The following is a 9,090-nucleotide window of genomic DNA, read 5'->3' on the forward strand; positions in this document are numbered from 1 at the left end:
ATTGAGTTAACTTTACAAAACTCAATTTGCAGAAACTTGCTAGAGATAATCCATCCTTTAAAGTGAATATGGTACGCTTTAAAATGTGGGGTTTGGGTTCTGGGTGCCATTGCCATGCCAACAGCATTGCATTATTGACAGTGTTATCAATCAAAATCATTAGATAAACAACAGGCAAAGATGGATTATGAAAATGATCATGAAAAAAATTAACTGCACACATTAAAGTTGGTATTGTTTGGCAATTGTTTATTTAATTTATACAATTATTAAATGTAATTATTACATGATTGTACCTGATTGTAGAAGAATGATTTAATGCATAAACACACAAAAAGACACAAGAACACCATATGAGAGCTTTCAGTTTTGGTCAATTTTGAACAATCAGTGTTTTTTGATCCCTGAATATAGGGAGTAGCACCAGAATAGCCAAGATTAGATCAAAGAGTGAATAACCCTTTCAAGGTCAGCAAAAACAACATAACCTAATCTTCACCAGATTTCAAAGGAGGAAAGCAAAAATCCACAACATTAAATCCACTCAAATGCTGACAAATGCTAGACATTTGCTGAAAGTGCACCAAGGCTTGATTTTATGCATATAAAATGGCTTCTGACCTCATTAATTTGACTATAGAAAGTTTTTCTGCAAGCTGCAAATATTGCTGAGTATCATTAGCATGATAGTTTAAATATATGTGTTTATAATTAGCGTTTAAACATGGAAGGGGAAGTGGAAGAGGGTAAGTTTCCTAGGGCAAAAATACAGAGAAACTTTTGTTACTGTTGGAAAGGGAAGAAGCATACAGTAAGTCAGACACACCCACACAAAATAAAACACACAGATACTTCAACTGTTTTATCTAAATTCAAATATTTCAACAAAATCAAGTCCACAAACAGAGACTAAAACAGTCACTGGATCCAGCATATAGAGTACAGGTACAGTATGTATCTCACATACTGTAGATATAGCTACAGTACATCATAATTACTACACAGTAGTGAAAATCATTGGCCACAGTGTTTCAGTAAAATTTCCCACAGTGAAATGTAACTGTATGAAAACACCTTGAAGGGTAAAGACAGTGATTTAATTCTGATCTTCCTGATCCTCACTCCCCTGGGGACAGAGGCCTGTCACAACATGAGTTAACACTTATCTCTTCAAAGACACTGAAAATACATAGGCGCCATCCTCTCACGCTATGACTGTCTCTTCTTCACAAGTTCTCTTTCCTGGAACTTTAGATCACATAAATACATAACTTCTGTCAACCACATGAGAGGAAATGATGATAGTAAGTTCAATAGCCTTAATTTGACTTGTCACAACTACAATCTTTGGCATTTGTACTATCCAGTACTTCTGTACAGTCAGGCACAAATACAAAAACATATAAAAAAAACGGGGTTTGTAACAAACTTGGAAAATGGGATGATAAATAGAGGAAACATCTGGAGGTCTGGATGATTAGAAGTAGAAGAAAGAAGACCTTGGTTGGGGAAACAGAAAATGTATTTGCAAATAGTAGTGCATTTATTAAAGCTCTAAGCAGCAGACCAAATAAATTTTGAGACAAATGTATTTTTTTTCATTTATACATAAATAATAACAGCACACGTGACTGTTTGTAGTTTTGTTTGTTTGAGAGAGAGAGAGCTGCAAGCCGCAAACAGCTGTTTTTACTCGCCTCCCCCTGCTGATTTTGACATAGAATCATTCATAATTTCAAAAAATATTTAGCATTCAGCTAGTGCTAGGTTCTCATGTGATTGCTCTGATTAATAAATGTATTCTTTGATTTTGAAACAGCAGCCTTATGCTGTTGTTATTTAGCCTTTCTGAAGCTATTACATGGTTAAATTCATGAATTTTATTTTAAGAAAACAATTGCCCCTCACAATTTTTATCAGTCCCCTCAGTCACTTCATCCTGGTGACAGGCCTGAGAGAGACAAAGGCTACTTTGATATTTTGATACTGACAAGAATAATATATATTCTGGGTGGCCAGTTTTATATTTCCAGGTGTTACCTTTGTATGGTGTTCATCTCGTAGCCTAAATGACCTGTGTGTTTTTTATGACTTGTTTACAGTGAGTATAGAGAAGACGCCCATGGGTAAAATGATTATTATGCCTGTTCTTGTTTACCTTACGTCATGGTTAGTTAAAGTGTTACAATCGCTCATGCCTCGCAAAATCTTTTGCCCAGTTGCTGCTGTTTTGGTGTGTTTTGTGTGCGTTAAGTATTGGCTGAGCTGTCAAGATTGTTTCATGGATGGATGGATGCATGAATGGATGGATTATTGATCCTGAGGGAAATTTAGGCATCTAGTGGCTTATATGACACATACAAAACACCTATACACACAAGAATAAAAAATAAAATAAAAGAATAAAAATAAAGACACCACAGTGAAGTGATAGTCTAGCCACCAGAACTACTACAGAGAGCTATCATTATGTTAGAGTATGTACCAATGGGGATAGTGCAAATGCAAGGTGATTAACAGTGCAAGAATAATAATTACTGTAAATAATATAAAATACAAATTGGAGATAAATATATAAACAAATACAAACTGTGTGTAAGGCTCACATAGCCAGTAACCGACAGTCCAACAGCCTTCTGACAGGATGCAGGTGTGTCATGAAAAGTAGAAGGAACGGACCCAAACAATGCAGGACAGGAGACAGAGCAAATCTGAAGAAACGTCTTTATTCTGAGACTGTATCAAAACAGAACACAGGACAAGCAGCAAAAAACTGAACAAGACTGAATAACACAGAACAAAGGATCCAACCAAGACTGAGCTGAAAACTAGGGCTTAAATACCAACTGCACTAATGAAGGAATGGAGAACAGGTGACTAGACACAAGGGCAGGCTGGGAGTTGATTGGCTGGGGAAGACACTGGGAGCAGGGAAGGGTTAACGAGGATAATGCAGGGCAGGTGTGAAGGGAAAGTGCAGAGGGAAAAGGAGAACAGAGACATACACACCATCACCACACACACAGAGACAAACTGGGAGGCAGAGGAAAAAACATCATGAAGACATAGATAATAGACCAAGTAATAAAGGCAACCAAAGTTTCAAAAGTCCAACTCAAAATAAGCCCCCTCCCACACAGTCCAATCCAAACAAACAAAAAGAAACATTGGAGGGTATCTGGAGGACTGGTGGAGAATGTGCAGCTGGACATAGACCATGACAGAATCATGACATGGGTAGCAATGGAGAGGCAGTGTCACACCTAATGGTCAATTTCACCCCGCCATCGCTCAGAGGAGCTGAATAGCTGTATGGCCTGGGGGACCAAAGACTTCCTTAGTCTGTCTGTTGAGCTGAACTGAGACAGCAGTCTGCCACTGAACATACTCCTCTGCCTAGTGAATATGCTGTGCAGAGGGTGGCAGGCATTGTCTATAATGGACAACAGTTTATTTGGGGTCTTCTCTTTGCCACTGACATAAGGGAATCCAGCTCCTCACCAGCCTGTCCAGCTGCAAAGCGTCCCTCTTCTGAATGCTGCCTCCCTAGCACACTGCAGCATAGAAGAGAACACTGGCAACAACTGACTTGAAACAAACTTGTTGAAATAAAGCACTGTTTATTTAACTTGGCACAAGTTAGGCATTCCTGTTGGTAAAGAAAATATTCACTTTTTAACCTCTTTACTCTTCACATTGCCCTTTTTTTCAATGAAGCAAACAAAATCTCACTGTGTGCCAAGATAAGTACGGAGAAAGTTGGGAAAGGACTAATGCAGAGATTGTCTTATGTACACTGGAACTCATTAGCTCAGCGGGTTTAAGGCAAGAATATCTAGAATACAGCTTTGCAGAATACACAGAGCTAAGTCCTTAATTATCTGATTTGGAACCACAATATAAACATAACAAACCTACAATGTTCAAAATCACTGTGATGTTCGCCACACCTGCTAAAACAAACAAAGATTAGTGAAAAACTCAGACACCACAAAAGAAGCCCTTCCCATTGGTAACGTGTGTGTTTCAACCACACACACACACACACTTACAGGAAATTTTCTATCTTTATTTTGATGCAAATTATGTTCTGAAAACTTCTGTATACTTCATGACTTCTTTCTAACCTTAAGGGAAATTGCATATAAACATGGTTTTGAACTCAAGACATGTTTACATAGAGAGGGATATTATAGTAGGGTGGCAGTGCATAAACCCCTCATTAAAAAGATGAATGCACATTTGAGAGTTCAGTGGTGCAAAAAACATTGGCCCTAGTCTGCAAAGATGTGGGAAAAAGTGATATGGTCAGATGAGTCACCCTTCGCCATATTCTCGGCAAGTGGGCAAGTGCATGTGTGGCGTACACTAAAAGAACAGTACAGGCCTGAATGCCTCTACAGTGAGGGGATCTGGTGGCTCTATTATGAGGTGGGGGGCATTTTGCTGGCATGGTTTGGGTCCACTTGTCCCCTTAGAGGAAAGGATCACTGCAAATCAATACAAAGTTGTTTTGAGTGGTCACCTTTATCCTATAATGAAACATCTCTATCGCGATAGGAGTGGTCTCTTCCAGGATGACAATGCACCAATTCACAGGACACGAGGGGTCACTGAATAGTTTGATAAGGATGAAAATGATGTGAATCATATGCTATGGCCTTCACAGTAACCAGATCTCAACCCAATTGAACACCTATGGGAAATTTTGGACTGACATGTTAGACGGTGAAAAATCGTGTTCATCCCTCCACTAGAGTTCCAGAGACTTGTAGAATCAATGCCAAGGCGCATTGACGCTGTTGTGGTGACACATGGTGGCCCAACACCTTTACACACTTTATGTTGGTTTTTCCCTTTAAAGGGGACCTATTATGCTCATTTCCAACTCTATATTTTCATTCTGGGACTCCACTAGAGTAGCTTTGCATGATTCACAGTTCAAAAAACTCCTTATTTATCTTATACTGGCCCTTTATGCAGCCCCTCAGTCCAGCCTCTGTCTCTAACAGGCAGTCTTAGCTCCTGTCTCTTTAAGGCCTCCCTACCGATGAGCCCACTCTGTCCTGATTGGCCAGCTTTCCAGAAGCTTGTCGAGGGGCAGCTGTATCAGAGTTGTGTTAAGTTACCGCCAATGAAAACCCAACATTTTCTGCTTTACTGATTCATATTAAAAGCTTTTAAATGACTGCATAATGGGAGACTTTTATTGGGAAACTTACAGGAAATGATATGTGTTCCTCACCAAGGAAGCGGAGCTTCATTAGCGGCGCTAAAAAACAGTTGACACAACAACATATGGAGACATATAGAGCTCTTTGTTCAGCGGATCACTTAGAAATAATGCAGGGAGGATGATGATGTTTGATGAAGAGCTGCAGATTACCAGTACACCTCCAACAGGTAAACAATTTATTTTACTTTGCCATTCTGTGCGTGACTACCCCCAAAACAATAGAAAAATGCATAATGTTAGCAGAGCGGAGCAGTGAACTGCTCGAGCATTCAGAGCAGTCTGAAGCTGGTGCTTTTTTCTCACAGGGATTACTTCTATATATGTTTACCTCATTATTTGACACTATGGCCACATTTAATACATCCAACACTGTAATATTATACATGTATATGACTGAAAATAAAGAAAAGCATAATAGGTCCCCTTTAATTTGTCACCTGTATGCAAGTAGTGTCACTGTGAAGGATAATAAACTGTTCATTTCTTTGTCTGGGAATTACTTTTTGGCAAACAAAAGAAATGTATTTTGCAATTGTTATTATTATTATTATTACACATGTTATGAAGAGTCTATGGGAACCCAAAAAAATAATTAAAGTCAATGTCAAAAAAATAAAAGGTTTAAATAGATTAAATGGTGGTAAACAAGACAAAATACTCAAATGTTGATCACACTCTAAGAAATAAAATGTTATATTTACTTAATTTAGTTATGCCAACCGGTCCCACATAACTGAGTTGAATAAATGAGAAAAAGAATAGAGAATTGATCATTACTAAATACTGTCAAGCAAATCTCACCAAACTGTATTAATTAAATGCTGCATCATTCAGTTATGTGAAATTAACTCAACACACTAATGTTGAATTTACTTAGGACATTTAAGTTTGATTTACTAAATGCAGTTATGTTGGATTTACTTAACAATTATGTTAAATTTACCTAACACAGCTGAGTTGTATTAATGTTGTAGGGTTTTGCTGATTTTATTGTTATGGTGTGTTATGGCAATGGTTATTAAACAGTCTCTATATAACCTACATAAGCAAACAAGACCATCAGCGAGAAGATTGGCTATTTCTATATAGTCATTCTAAATGCCTGCAACCACAACCGATTCCCCGCAAAAGCAGATGAAACGATTTACGGCATGCGGACTGGAAGAGACTATGTTTAGATTACATGTAGCATTGTAGCATGAGGGAGTACAAAGATGTTACTAGGATGAGGGGAGGACATTTTTCTTCATTTGATAACATTAAAAGAAAAGTTAGACTTGTTGTCGGCTTCCCGACATTTTAAAAAAGACAAGATAAAATGACAGAGAGAGAGAGAGCACAAACGCGCTGAGAGCAGGAGCAAGAGAGAGAGAGAGAGAGCAACAGTGGTCGAGTGAGCTAGAGAGTGAATGAAGAGAGCGAGCAGCAGTGTAGTGAGAACAAAGGAGTGAATTTGAGAAATAAAACAATATTTTCTCATTGTTTCACAGCAGTTACGTTCTTAAGCACAAATAAACATGTCCACACTTTCACACAATCCTGCGGGAAGGTGCCACATTGCCAGATTTGGTGTGAATGCAGCCTTACATGTAAAGTCGGTGTATGAATGGTACTAAAACAAAGTTTACTTTGTTTGGCTATCATCATATTACAATTATTGATCTTACATAGCCACAAATAGATACATTATCTATTACATTACCTATTGCTATGCATCCTGCAACCAGCTATGTTTAAAAAAGAAAAATAGCTTTAAAAACAAGTAGCGTCTTTCTTTCACTTGCTTCCAAAACAAATGTACGTGCTAACCAAGACTTTAAGACACAAGGCAGTGGTGCTCATGGGAACTGCAGTCTTCATTCTGGGAAAACACTACCACTTTTGTCCACATGGGGTGCTAAAATAAACACAAAATGAAAGTTCCTTGTAGTAACTTTAAACATGACTGAACACTACATACTCCATCAAAGTGAGTGAGTGAAATAAATACAACTTAAGTAATTGTATTTCACCTGACTTTATTTGACAGTGTCAGGTCAGAAAAGGTTAAAGAATGTGCTTCACAAAAATTACATATATATATTAGCCATAAGACATCATGAAACCAAAGAAGCAAAACCAGAAAGATTTACCATTTTGTACCATTTGGCCCTTGATGTCACGCATTACTTAAAATTGATAAAAATATACAAAGAAATGCAAATGCATTGCTTGAATTATTTATTCTTTAATAAGTCAAGAATTGCTAGAGCCCAATTTGATCAAACTGCAATTTTTGTGCATTCAAACATCCACCAATGCTCACAACTGATTAACTAGAAAGTTATTTTTTCTGTCAAGCCAGCAGTCCAAAATACACATGCACTCAGTTTACGGTGATATGAAAACATGCAATTGCAATGAGTAAGAAATTACCGCAAATGTTTGGCAGTTTTGGATTGGATGATAATAATCATAAAAAAGATCAATATTTTGTGTCTAGTGATCTTTTATCTAGCCAGAAGTCCAAAATGCAAAACTATTCAGTTTGCAGTGACATAACAGAAATATCAGCAAATACTTTTTAGAGTTAGAAACTGCAAATTTTTTAGCAGTTATAGGGCTCAGATGATTTAAATGGTCAGAATTGATTAATGTTCTGTCTTCAGATATTTTTTGTCTAGCCAGCAGTCAAAAATGCAAAAATGCTCAGTTTGCAGTGATATGAAAACAGGCAGCAGCAAGTGTTAACAAATTACAAACTGCAAATATTTGGCAGTTTTGATTGAGGGATGACAAATATGATAAAATCTCTGTCTTTAGACATCTTCTATCATCTAGAAAGTAATCCGAAATCCTAAGATGTTTAGTTTTCTGTGACATAACATCAGCAAATGCTCAAAACTGAGAAACTGTAAACAAATATCACAACTGTTGAAATTGCTTTTTTGGTCCAATGAAGAGTCCAAAAATACTCAGTTCGAATTGTTCACTGAAGCTAACCCAGGGTTCACAGTCTCATTGATAGCAGGTGAGATTATTCATATAGTCTGTGGAAAGCCTTTGTGGAAAGTCTGTTACCATCCAACTCCATCAACAAGATGGAGAACAACATTTTGAAGAAATTCTAATGTGTATTTCAGATCCTTAGGGTAGCTCAACTTTAGGTTGTAGATCAGGCCAAGCAGGACTCCACACCAATTTGCCACATCTCTATGATCATTCACCACCTTCACCTACTAAATTATGACGCCAACATCCTCAGGAGGGTCTGTCGACTCTGCTTTATCGTGTCGAATGACATAGATTCCCAAAACCATTCCACCCATTTCTCTCCTTGCACCAGGATGATTAATATCCTCAAAATGGAGGAAAAACTAAGCATGGATTAGAATCTGTTCATCAGAACTAGGAGTGCAGCTGTCATTTTCAATATGAATTACTCCAATTGATTTCTCAAATGTCTATAAATTAGACAACAGTCCAAAACCTAAAGATGTTGAATTTACAATGATATAAAAACAGAAAAGGAGCAAATTTTAGAAGCTGTAAACAAGTAACATTTGGTATATCTCTTGCAAATGACTTATAAACAATATTATCAAAATAGTTGCCTATTACTTATTACTAATCTAATGAATCAACTTATTGTTTCAACTCTGACTAGAACATGGAGGATTTGGACTTGCACCACTAGCATTGGCCAAATCAACTGAGCACAACACATACCATACCATGGACACAAGTAGTAACAGGTCTTACTAGACCCTGCCTGAAATACTGATACACCAGTAAGACATAGGAGTGCAGAGATTCCAAAGACATGTTTGAGCTGTAGGCAGCGAACAAGAATAAACATTTGCAAAGAGGTAGGA

This window comes from Thunnus maccoyii, chromosome 2 (genome assembly GCF_910596095.1).
Source record: "Thunnus maccoyii chromosome 2, fThuMac1.1, whole genome shotgun sequence".
Lineage (NCBI taxonomy): Eukaryota > Metazoa > Chordata > Actinopteri > Scombriformes > Scombridae > Thunnus > Thunnus maccoyii.